The sequence below is a fragment of the Anabrus simplex genome, chromosome 1 (assembly GCF_040414725.1).
Source record: "Anabrus simplex isolate iqAnaSimp1 chromosome 1, ASM4041472v1, whole genome shotgun sequence".
In the NCBI taxonomy this organism is placed as follows: domain Eukaryota; kingdom Metazoa; phylum Arthropoda; class Insecta; order Orthoptera; family Tettigoniidae; genus Anabrus; species Anabrus simplex.
In genome coordinates, this window is record NC_090265.1 from 70,171,714 (window position 1) to 70,185,175 (window position 13,462).

Genomic DNA, 13,462 nt, shown 5'->3' on the forward strand with positions numbered 1-13,462 from the left:
AGACCACTTTGAAGATGTTCTCTTTGCCTATGAAATGACGAAAGTGGCTGCGCTATGGATGCGCTACTCGTGGCAACAGGTTCGTCAAAAGGTGCCTCCATCCGACGGTTTGCGCCGCCGTAAACAGGTGTAAGTCTTGAAGCCGCCATCTCCATGCAGGGAAGCTCGCGAACCAAATTTTGGTAACCTTCCTTATCATATCCTGGGGCTGGTGCTGGTCTCGGGGATTTTAAAATTACTTGAGTGAATTTCCTCTTACGGGGATTCGACTGTGTAGGAGTCTGCCCCTCCCCATTTAAAGGGGGAAAATTTTGAGAAGTGTCCACTAGATTATATTCCCTAGGTTGGACTTTTTGAACAGCGTCCTTGAAAGATAAATTCTGGTGGCTCATTATCTTTTTAATGTGGACCTGCTGTTGGTGCGTTGGACAATCCACATTGCCAGTTGAATGGGAACCGCGACAATGCACACATTGAAAGAAAGTTTCAGTACAGTTCGCCGTAGTATGGTGCAATGCACATTTCCCACACCTGGGACTTGTTGCTCTGCAATGCTTATCAACGTGCCCGTACCGCTGGCATTTTTTGCAGATGATGGGAGCAAAAACATATGGCTCCACCTCTAAATGCACTTGATATAAAGACACGTACTGTGGAAGTTTCTGTGCACGAAAAACCACTTTGATAGATCCAGTAGGTACATACTGTGTGCCTTCTTCGTTAACAACTCGACGGTTCAAACGTTTTACAGATTTTATTGTAGCAGGAGACTTCAAGTGCTTTAATATGGCATCCTCAGCCAAGGTCTTCTCTACTCCCCTGATGACTCCTACCCGCAATACATTAGAGCTAGGTATGTATGCCCGTAACTGCAGCTCAACTAATATAGGGTGTTTCAAAAATGAATTTGCCTGTACAGCATAGACAAATTCTATTTGTACCCTATTGCGTCCCTTGCGGGCCACTGATTTTATGCCTGGAATATTGTTCTCATAGAAAGTCCTACCTAGGGTCATAGGATGCATGTTACCGACATTGCCTGATGCTGTGGACTCCACAAAAATAATGAAAGGTCCATAATGAGTACTAGGATAAAGTTCCTGCGACTCAGTCTTCGAATTCGAAGTAGCAGTCTCTTTATTCACTACCTCATTGGGTGTATTAGGTGTACTCACTGTACTACTATTCTCACTTAGACTATCATCCTCATCCTGTTCCATTTGAACTGTCTCTTCCCGAGCAACTTTGAGGGTTGAAGGATCAGGAGACTCCTCACCACCACTTTGCTCCCCCATAACTTACGTATTACACTCGCAAAAGCACTACTCTATACCGTCCACGCTACCTCCTCACAGCAACTGTCAACTCAAACTGCACACGAGCACTGCTAAGAGGGAACTAAAATGACCACTCTCGCTCTTTATGAATCATCTCTTTATATTATTAGACTGTGCTTGTTGTTCTTCTGTGACAGAACAACACTGCTTGCTGCCAACATAATCTGCTTCACCATTAAATGGAACTCTCTTTAACACTGAACGTAAAATTCAGGTAGTAGTTTTACAGCAGATCCTATAAGAGGATCGAGACGGCGGTGGGACGGACAGACTTAGTTCCTTTCACCGCCGTCTCGATCCTCTTATAGGAGGATCGAGACGGCGGTGGTTCCTTTTAACATAGCTAGATGCGTCTACATGGTAATCCATGGTAATCTCCATGGGTATGTCACCCGCATAGGTCCTACCCTTCCGAGGGCCCAGCTCAGACTGAATACTTTAGCCCTGCACTCGCGGGGGCGCGCTGTTGTACTTCACGTCACTCACCGTAAGCCCACGTGACGAATACGGCAGCTCCTATTGGTAGAAATATCTCCCGATTGCTATTGGTCAATTTGAGTTTGACAACTTGGACCACGTGGGACGACCACGTTTGTGACACTTTGCTTCACTTTGATTTGTATGCATTTATCTGTTATCTTCGTTTTCGTGTTTGAAGAAAAAGTACAAGATATTTGAGGTAAGCATCCTTATGGTTCTTGTTTTACTAATCTCCTGAGGCCAGAACATGAAAATATACCACACCAAGGCAAATGACTTTCGGATAAATTGAATCATATTCGCCTAGTCCTAAATTTGCTATTTATTTTATTTAACGTTTGAATATTGTTTGCGGGATATTCCATTCTATTTTTAAAACAAAATCCTATTAAAAGGATAGTAGGCCGCAGGAGGTTAAGTAGTTATTAAGTTGATGATTGATAGCTGCTCATGTTCCCAAAAATTTCTTTTTGGCTGTCGCTGTTTTATTACCTTTTTGCATGGTGGTTACATAAGTCTACTTGAAACAGACACCTTAAAATTCTGTTGATGTAATGTTATATTATTTATGATAATCCACTATTATTTTGAGGGTATTGAAATTAGCAGTAAAAATATAAACTGATACAGTGTCCTTTATTACTTTCTTCTATTTCCTTTCATGTCTCAGACCATGCACGAAACATGTCAGATCTGTGGCATTTACACAGATAGCAAAGAAGGCCAGCAACAGGGAATCTTATTTCATCATTTCCCTGTTGGTAGACCGGATATTTGCAGAGAGTGGTTGGACGTTGTGGGGGGTCGAATGCTTGCGGCAGCTTCCTCCGAAGCAGCTGAAGAACCGCACTGTGTGTTCTAGGCACTTTCGCCACTCGAGCTATCCAGGACCGCTATCAAGGTTGCTGTATAAAGATACTGTCCCGGAAAGAGGTAAGTAGTAGTAGTAGTCGTTGTTATTAATTTCACAGTACTGTGACCTATCAAATTTTCCTGGGTTTCATTTCAAATTGCTCTCCAGAGGTAATGATGATAAATTCATCAGTGCCAGATGAGGGGGAACCTCGCTTCTCATAATGAAATTTACTATAATGCCTGTCACACCTGGTCTTGCCGTACCTGTAAGTTGAAATTGGTACATCTCTTACAGGCCTAACATTTATTATTAACAGAATAGTGCAGAAATGTGCAAATTTTATAATTTTTATAATCCATCAGTGGCTTTACGTTAGTTGAATTGTGATGGTGAGGTATTTAATTGAGCTCGCTATATTAACTCCCTCTTTATCTGAAAACCATTTGCACCGTTTTGTCCAGGTTCATTTTAAGGGAACCTGGTACACATTTTTTTATTTTCCACAATTTTTGAGCAATCACAATGAAACTGTTGTGGAATATGTAGGACTATTATAGAAATAACATATCTTATTTTCAGCTAAATATCCTTATTAGTTTATGAGATATGATGTACGTTGTGTTTATGATGCTCGCAAAACAGGCAACTTTCAAAAAGTTCCCTGTGGGATGGATTTTTACCTGAGAGTTTGAAAACTTCTTCCTTATAACATAAAAAAACTCAAGGATGGAATTTTCAATTCACCCTATGTCGCTTAATTAACTCCTGTTTCAAGTTTGTAATTGTATTTTATATGTAATTTTCCACTAATTTTCTGTTCATTTTGCCTCATAAAATGAGTATATTGTAGAAGAATGAAAAATCTATCCTACAATTTTCTTGGTAGGTCACATAGAAGCTACATACCAACTTTGGCAAATATAGGTTTAGATTTGATCTGCATGGAACAGTGCAGGTTACAAAAAATGGTATTTTGAGTTAAATGAATTTTAGTTCTAAAACCATTAAAAGTTTTTATAATGGCCTTTCCAAATCTCTTAAAATTCACCAGCACTATAACTCCTACCCTCCTGCTTCTTCTTGGCTTCATCCCTGTGTACCTTTAGGAGTTTCAGTTTTTCCTGGCTGTTTTCTTTTATTGGGTGACTGACTGCTGACTGTGAAATTTTCTTCTTTCATCTCTTTGTGTGGCAAGTTTGGTGGATGCTGGTGAAAGTTTATAATTCCTTACAGCCATTTTCATTTCTTGTGTTGCACTACATCTCATGTTGTATTCTGCAACTGCATTAGAAACAGCTATTCCAAGTCGTTTTGAGGACACAAAGGTCTCTTCTCATGGGCGCCCGGAGGATCTTTTCCAAGGGGGGGCACATCAACAATTTTCTTGAATATAAAAACCAATATAACGTCAGCAACATTAAATTGTTTACAGAAATTTCCGGTTATAACAGATGCTAGATGACTGTCAGTAATTTCAGTTTATGAAATAATCTGGTATGATATTAAACAATAGAACATCAACATTTTTAGAATTCCAGGGGAGGCAAATACCCCCCCTTGCCCCCCCCCCCCCCCCCTCCCTTGCGGGCGCCAATGGGCACTTTTTCCACATACATGCATGAAGACTTTCATTGGCAATTTGAGTATCCCCTTTACAACATCTAGACAGAAGTTCAGTTGATGCCAGCCTTTGGTATACAGACAAACTTTTCAGCAGCATTGCAATTGTGAACTGAACTGACAATTTTTGTGACTTTGAGGGGTTTGTCCAGTTGCGATACTCTTATTGTAGAAGCACCATGATTCAGGTCTTTGGGGGCATTTCTTATGCTTAGGATCTTCTTCTGTGGAGGAGTAATAGTATAGTGTGGCACATATTGCAGATTTCATATTATCTACAGAGGGAATATTTGCACATATTGCCTGCCTATAATCATTTGTGAGCTTCGCAGTAGTTGCTTCCTTCAAACTTCCAGGTCCCCTTCCCCCAAGTGTAGTTCCTTCATGGTTGACTAAATTGTAGGATGAAGTAGTTCATAACATAGCTAACAGTTGGCAGTATATATTGCAATATTAAAAAATAGTATAATCTCAATGCTACTGTAAAGAGGGAATTAATGGTAACAGAAGGAACACGGATAGCCGAGCATACAGAGGAGAGGAGGCGTGGTTGATAATTAAATGACCGTGCAGAACCATTTAAAAACGACCGTAACTACGTCAAAAACAGTCACAGCGGCACAAAACCACATTTGTTATTTAGAGGATGGTTAATATAATTTATTTATGCCAGAATTCAAATTTCAACAATTTCATCCATTTAAAAAAATGTGTCCCAGGTTCCGCTAACTTTGTTGTCTTCAGAATATTTTTCAAGCCTGACCACAGTTGCTTAAAGATCATCTTTGTTCTGAGAACCTTTATGTAGGTCATCAGCATATACCGTTATACCGTTCTTAGTGTGTGTGTGTTTTTTTTCATATAGGTGTGCCTCGACACAAGGCTGGTCCACGGCCAAGTCCTTCCGCTGCTATGACTGCTGCTGCTCACACCACCTGCACCACCGGCACTCCTACTGCTTCTGCTACTACTACCTACTACCACCGGTGCTGTTGCTGCCACCACCATCTCCATGCCTGCCGCTGCTACTACTGCTACTGCTATGGGTAATGGTGCTGCTGCTATTACTACCATGACCTCCACTCCTGCTGCTCCTGCTTTCACATATAAATACTATAAAACTGTGAATTTAAATGATAAATCATTAGCAAAATTTCATCAATTACATCGGAGATCAAATGTTTAGCTTGACCACTACGTAGTCACGAGCTGGGGTCTGGATTAGCGTGGAATCACATGCGAGCCCTCTGTTCCGCATAACATCACAAACCTGTATGGCAGTCCACGTGCCCACAGCAACTGAGTGGGAGGCCTAACTCCACTGTTACATGATTTGGAAGGAGCTATAGAACACTAGAAGATCAAAGTAGGCCTACTCTGTTATATCTTGTTTGTGATGATAACATTCAAATAGTTCAATTGTGCAGTTAATGTTTACCTGTCTGATATTTTTGTTAACACCCTGAGGGGAACGAATTGAAATTTATTTTCATATTGAAGTTTTACATAGTATTCCCCACCTGCCTACTCATTCTTGCCACCCGGCTGACAAACATTACTGGGGAGAACACTGGTGCTAATGTTATTAATGTTCATTTTACATTCAGATTAAACAATTTCAATTTGTGAATGCTAATGATTGTTTATCAATATATTTAATTTTGTTTTACAAAACACCCAGCAAGGAGGCTGTGCAGTGGGGTCATGCATCTATGAAATTGCGCTTGTGCAGTGGTGGGTTCGAACCCCACTGTCGGCAGCCCTGAAAATAGTTTTCTGTGGTTTCCCATTTTCACACCAGGCAAATGCTGGGGCTGTACCTTAATTAAGGCCATGGCTGCTTCCTTCCCGTTCCTAGGCCTTTCCTGTCCCATTGTCACCATAAGACCTATCTGAGTTGGTGCAACCTAAAGCAACTAGCCTTATAATAGTTGTCCCCCTGTGGGTAGGGGCAGTAGACTAACAGCCACGACATCCTCTGCCTGCTGTAAGAGATGACTAAAAGGGATCCCATGTGCGCTCTGCACTTGGGATCTGGGGTAGGCGACCACGGAGCCCTTAATTGAATTTTGACATTGCTTCCGCTTACTTGTGCCAGGCACCGCACTTTCATCTATTCTATCTGATCTACCTTGATCACCACCTGTTCTTTTCTGCTCCCGATTGTATTATGTATGGAGGCTTAGGGAGATTTATTTTCAAACCCTCCATGGCCCTGGTCTTCCTTAGCCGATACCATCATTATTCCTAGTGTCGGCCCCCTTCTATTTCTTCTCTCCGATTACTAATATATATTGGGGGTGGTTGCCTAGTTGTACTTTCTCTTAAAACAATGGCCTAGATGTTAGGCCCTTTTAATCAACAAGCATCATCATCTTAAGCAAGGAGATTTGTGGTGAGGGCAAGATGTTTGGTGGCCATGGCATATACTAGGAACTGTCCCATCATTCGCCTTACTGCAGGTGAAAGGAAAACCATTCTCAGGACAGCCAGTGGTAGGGGAACAGCCCGTTTCTGTGTCCCAAATGCAGAGGTGTAGAAACACGGTGGAACCGTGGCCACCCCTCCTCTGCTTGGTTGGCCGGTTGGAGTGCATGTTATCATACCACAGATCAGCCTATCTGCAACCACCGACATAGATTTCTGCCTTCATTGTACAGTAGATACAAATGGCACTGTCTGAAGTGAGTTTCCACTGTCTTCAACTGGCATTTTGTGTAGGTCACAGCACAGTCCCTTGCACACCGTAATGTTGTGGAAGGTAGCAGCATATTGTTCATAATACTGTACTAAATTATCAAACAATTTCTTGGATGTAGCTCTTAATAGGTGGAGCTATGTTGTGACTTGGCATGGGTATGTTTTGTGCTGGATCAGCTGCCATATTATTGTACGTAGATCCTGATGCTACATATTTCTGTCAATTTATTGGAACTCCTCTCCTGTGGATGGACTGAAAGGAAGCATTATTTGTACCTCCTGCATGTTGTATGAGGGAACAATCACAGAATCTGTAAGCGCTCTCTTGTCTTTTAAACTCACAAATGTATTCATGATTCCATCCTTTTCCATGTACCAGAAAAATTTAGATATATCCTACTGTCACACAAAATAGAACATTTCTAACTATTGTAAATAGTGCAGATCAATGAATACAAGGGATGCACACAATTTTGTAGCTTGACATTGGTTGTCATCTAAATGCAGATGACTGATTGAATGATATGTTGTGTTTTGATGCAATATGTAGGAACAGGGTATGTGCTATCATGTCTTGGTTTCTTCAAACACTACTCTGCCAGAGATTTGCCATCCTCTAGTAGATGCAAAAGAAGTAAAAATCTCAATATTTCTCAGTGTGTGGCCCTAGGTGCCTCATTTGACAGACTGAAAGATGTATCATATAGTAAGTTCCTTGGGAAAATAGGCTACAAATGGTGTTGCTGAAAACTTTTGACATGTCAATGCAACGTTAGACTGCAATAAGAGAGAAAAGTATTATGTTGTAACTTGTCAGTTCCAGTCGTTCTTTCATAAATGAATGATTTTGTATTTGTGTTGTATTGAATAGTTTTCTGGCTGATGAATATTAATTGATGATTAACACTGCTGCATGTAATGTCAAGAGATTATGATATACTATGATCACTAAAACTTTTGTGCAAATTTCTACACCATTTTATACCTGTAACACTGTGGATAGTAGGTAGAATATAGCTCCATAAATCAAAAGATCATGTTTCATTTCAATTTACCTTTGAATCCTACAAACTCCCTCCTTATCATATGAGTTTGCTTTAATCATTTTGGTTCCTGTGTATGGTTTTCTTTCTTACATTGTATTTATATTTTATTTTCTGCATAAGTAGCATATCTTGATACTATTGATTGTTACGGTTGGCTTAAGTAGTGTTAAAGAGGACTGATGTACGAGGGGATGTTAGTGTCTATTTCTGTTGTAGGTCTTAATCTGAGATAAGGATTGCCAATCCCACTCACCTTCTGGACACTTCCTTCCTCCCTTTGTGAGTTAGCTTCCTTTTCCCTCAGCAGAAACAAAAAAAAAAGCAGCATAGGCAAGGCCAGTCACTCCCATCCTTCGTGGCTTTGTGAATTAGTAAAAATAAAATATAGCTCCATAAATCAAATAATTATAATAAGCAGCACAATCTGGTAAGCTTCTTTTCTCCAGCAAAAATATTATTATTAATAACAATAAAGCACAGGCCAACCTCCAGGTGTATCACTGTTCAGAATGCAGAATTTCAGAAAAAGGTAACAGAACGAAGGAAAGAAAGAAAAGGAAATGAAAGAAAAACATAAAAGAAATAAAAAACGAAAACATAGATTTAATATAATATTTAAGAGGAGGGGAGGGGGGCGAGAACCTGGGTACCCTCCGCGCGCTAAACGGTTTAAATCGCCCGCCCGGTAATTTTAGTTCAGCCCTGCTCTCGCCAGGGGCGCTAGCGTGCGATTCCTGGCGATCTTTGCGCAGCCGTTGCGTACAGAAGTGAAAAATAACGTTGAGAGTCATCTCTTACTCATTCTCTTTGGTAGAGGTGTGACGGTCCAGAGAAAATGTGTCACTGCTCCAACTGCTCCAGTGACACGACTGGAGCAGTGACACGTTGCCGGTCCAGTGACAAACCGGTCCAACCACAGATGGAGCTGAGGAGCATGGGATAGCATGCAGAGCGCGGTGACACGCTGCCGGTCCAGTGACAAACCGGTCCAGCAACAGATGGAGCTGAGGATCATGGCTCCGCGGTGACACGCTACCGGTCCAGTGACAACCGGTACAAGCACAAATGGAGCTGAGGAACACTGTTGCCAGCCCATAAATATTTTCTCCACCAATTTTTTGTTCAAAATCTGCTAAATTTCGAACTGAAGTAAAGGAGCATATATCAACTGTGTTAATAGAGGGGATTAACTCAACACTCACCGCACTATATGCTCTGAAACAGATCTGCAGATCTGACGTCCTGTGGTTGCATATGAAGCCACATGGTACTACTCTCTTTCAAAATATATGCTGGCAGTTCAAAGTGCAAAGCACATCCGGAAATTCTCAAATCTGTTTCGAAAGTTACTTTCACTTTCATTACTGTTTTCATTGGTTTTGATAAGTACGGAAAAAAATAATGTCTAACACTTTCGCATTTATATTGCACTACCAATAGGTGCACCGTCCGTGTTTGGGATTACTAGGATGCTTAACCAACTAGTCTTTTAAAGTTTAATTCTTTAACCACTTTTTACGAAATATCTGACTGTACATTTAACCCTTTCTTTTGACATATTGACATACCAAACATAACCTGACGTCAAAAGAAACACGATATCAAACACGACACTACCCGTCTCCTCTCATCAAGAGCACAGTAACGATTGCAACCAATTCTGGCTAAGGTTGTGGGCCAGAGCTGCTCTCATTGTGTTATACGGGCCCGCCTGAAAAAATTACAACTCGGACCCTGTCAAATAAAATGTAAAATCTATGAATAAAACCAAACTCCATTGCGCAACAGCGCCGAAGGGTCATGACCTACCAAGCGAAAGCAAACCTATGAATAACTACTGCAAATTAAATCACCGAGCTTGATAGCTGCAGTTGCTTAAGTGCGGCCAGTATCCAGTATTCGGGAGATAGTGGGTTCGAACCCCACTGTCGGCAGCCCTGAAGATGGTCTTCCGTGGTTTCCCATTTTCACACCAGGCAAATTTAATTAATTAAGACCACGGCCGCTTCCTTCCCACTCCTAGCCCTTTCCTGTCCCATCGTCGCCGTAAGACCTATCTGTGTCGGTGCGACGTAAAGCAACTTGCAAATGAAATCACAACAGGAAGATGTAATGCAATACATTGTCAATTTATGTAAGCAAATGAATTATTCATTACTGTAAGATTTCGAACAAAATATTTAAAGGTTCTTTAAGTTGATGCCATCCTGGTGGGAACATCCAAATGTTGTCCATCGATAACATCACAGGGAAATTAAATTAAAATTACCAATCTCTATTCCCTGACAGGTTTACAGGACGCGTGTGCGTCTCCGATAACCCTTCCAAAAATATGAATTCATGCTCCGCACGTGTGAATGAGTCATGCACTCAAATGCTATTACTTAGGAAATGTATACATGGCATCACGCACCCACACGATTACGCGAAGCGCTGTGCTAGTATTTACTTGACTCACCTAATTTACCAAATGATAAATTAAAGTATACATGGCATCACGCACCCACACGATTACGCGAAGCGCTGTGCTAATATTTACTTGACTCACATAATTTACCAAATGATAAATTAAAATCCACCAGAATGATATTATTATTATTATTATTATTATTATTATTATTATTATTATTATTATTATTATTATTATTATTATTATTATTGCTGGCCCCGTGATGTAGGGTTAGCGTGCCTGCCTCTTACCCGGAGGCCCCGGGTTCGATTCCCGGCCAGGTCAGGATTTTTACCTGAACCTGAGGGCTGATTCGAGGTCCACTCAGCCTACGTGATTAGAATTGAGGAGCTATATGACGGTGAGATAGCGGCCCCGGTCTAGAAAGCCAAGAATAACGGCCGAGGGGAATCGTCGTGCTGACCACACGACACCTCGTAATCTGCATGCCTTCGGGCTGAGCAGCGGTCACTTGGTAGGCCAAGGCCCTTCGAGGGCTGTAGTGCCATGGAGTTTGGTTTGGTTTATTATTATTATTATTATTATTATTATTATTATTATTGTTATTATTATTATTTGTAGAAATGTTTTAGTGATGAAGTAGATTACTGTGGATTTCTTTCGTTCACATTAAATAATGAACACCGTACCGGTATGTCTCCGTCCTGTTCTTGTCACATCCTCCCTAACGGTACGGGACGACGACGGCTGTGTCGCTGGACCGTTTGCGGATAGCAGTAGCAACACTGTCACAGCAGTGGACCGGTACAGGACGCTGTGAGTCGCAGCGCAAGACCGTCACAGTTTGGTCACAGTAGCAGACAGCAGTGGACCGGTAGCAGCAAACTGCGAGTCGCAGCGCAAGACTGTCACAGTAGCAGTGGACCGGTAGCAGCCAACTGCGAGTCGCAGCGCAAGACTGTCACAGTAGCAGTGGACCGGTAGCAGCCAACTGCGAGTCGCAGCGCAAGACTGTCACAGTAGCAGTGGACCGGTAGCAGCCAACTGTGAGTCGCAGCGCAAGACTGTCACAGTAGCAGTGGACCGGTAGAGAAGAGGCTCCTGGAGCAGGTTGTCACTGCTCCATTCGGAGAATAGGTGACGCGTACCGGTACAGCAGTACCGACTCACCTCTACTCTTTGGTAATCTCAGTTTTGACAAGAACTGACAGTGCCTTCTAACAATGACTGATTCAATTTGAGTGGACTTGGGTCCTGAAAGCTAAGAATAGCAATATCACATTGATTGGTTAAATTTCGTCCTTTTTTTTTTTTTTTTGTGGTAAATACTCCTTGAGTAACGAATACAAACATATGAACAAAAGTAAACAAACAATTGGTAAACACGAAGTAAACAACTGTCGTGCGTTATGTCCAGAATATTGTATGAGAATAAATAGAATATAACCAATGTTAAATGTTAGCTTCGTGTTTGCAAATGATGGAATTGTTTTAAAAGGGTTTAATTGTTCCACGTGAGTATTGATTGTACTTCTATTTGCATAAGACGATTAAAGTAGCTGTAAAAGTCTGAGTTACGGTACTATTGTTTGACGACGGGGACACCTGTAATAGGGCCTATAGTATTTATCAGTAGCTGGGAACTACATCAAGAAAAATATACGAATAAGTCATCAATCACCACTGATCTACATTTTAAGGTTGTCGCCCAAATGGTAATTCCCGATCAGTTTTTTACCGCGTGATTTCTTAAATGAGTACAAAGAAGTTGGAAAGGGGTTGTAGGCCTACTCTCCCTTTAACATAACCTTTAGATAACTTGGTAGGTCTAGACACCAGTCGCAATTTGATGATTTTAATGTTAATAATTTTGATATTTTTAAAGAACTTTGTTTTAGGTATGAAAGGGGGACATATATTGATCAAGAAAGCATAAATTGACAGAAACGATCTCCTATTCACCTTCAGAAGTAGTTCATAGTAGCCTAAATTTACAAAGATTCGGTAGCCAACTCGTAGAAAAATACATTACAATGTAATGAAAAAAAGACCCACAAAATTATCACTTCTTTGCGTTCTTAATCAAGCCACTGAGCTCGATAGCTGCAGTCGCTTAACCCTCGAAGTGGCGGTCATTTATCCTGTAATGGCAGCGATATTTTATCGGTGTTGCAGACTCTTAGTATAAATTGTGTTAAAAATCGTTGACTTGTTATACATACATAAACAGCACACCCTTTTATCCTCAAAAGTACAAGGAATACGATGATGATAATACTAAAGCTGTTATTTATCATCCACAAAATGTAAGACCAAAAATATGTTGAATTTGTTTATATTATTTATTTTTTGCAAAAGTTTTGCTATATATAAAAGGTTTATATTTAGGTAAATTTAAAAAAATGACATATACAAAAGAAGCACCCGTTCATAGTAAATAGGTGCGTACCAGTATATAGTTTATAATACTGTTCGTAGCTGGAAAAATTATACAACAATGTATACAACAATTGTATGCTACCACTTGTACATTTCACTCAGAGTCACTTGGGTGGGTCTTTCTTTTTACTCCATGATTGTGAGGCCTCCAGAAGTGCACTACTTTATAACACCCCTGGTGAATACCACCATTACATCCTCGACACTAGAATGTAGACTTCTTCTCCTTCTTCTCCTTTACTTTCAAGCACTCAACACATAGGCGATTGTTATTCTGTGGCAATATTTCGAGAGCATGAGAGGGGCCTCCTGCATGACCTGTTGGCCTCACAACTGGAATTGGGAACTGTTCATTTAGCAATCCCCTAACTATAGTGATCATGAAGTCTAATCTTGCTAAAGGCTTATCAGTGTTCTTTATGTATAGGACGTATGTGTCAAATAATGTCATATCTAACTGCTTCCAGTACCTTCTAGTGGGTCGGGAACAAGTGGCATGGAAAATGCACTTACCTACCTCCCATTAAGTTATTGTACTTATGAATTAATAGAGGTTTCAACTCCTCATTTCCCT

The 13,462-nt window shown here is 40.8% G+C and overlaps 1 protein-coding gene and 1 long non-coding RNA gene across 3 annotated transcripts in view; both read left to right on the forward strand.

Annotated features, from left to right (window-relative positions):
* The first annotated feature begins 1,726 nt into the window (after positions 1-1,726).
* LOC137502920 (uncharacterized) lies at positions 1,727-8,025 on the forward strand. 2 transcript variants are annotated; one of them, XR_011018924.1, is made up of 3 exons: positions 1,727-2,016; positions 2,583-2,750; positions 5,159-8,025. It is a non-coding gene; the product is annotated as an uncharacterized lncRNA (long non-coding RNA). The 2 variants fall into 2 exon arrangements; XR_011018923.1 differs by having other exon boundaries at positions 1,727-2,750.
* Positions 8,026-11,840: 3,815 nt separating this feature from the next.
* Positions 11,841-13,462, forward strand: part of LOC136861319 (coiled-coil domain-containing protein 112) — a 155,684-nt gene continuing 154,062 nt past the window's right edge. Inside the window, exon 1 of the mRNA XM_067138814.2 lies at positions 11,841-11,963. The gene's annotated coding sequence lies outside the window, so the exon portion shown is untranslated. The remainder of the gene's footprint in view (positions 11,964-13,462) is intronic.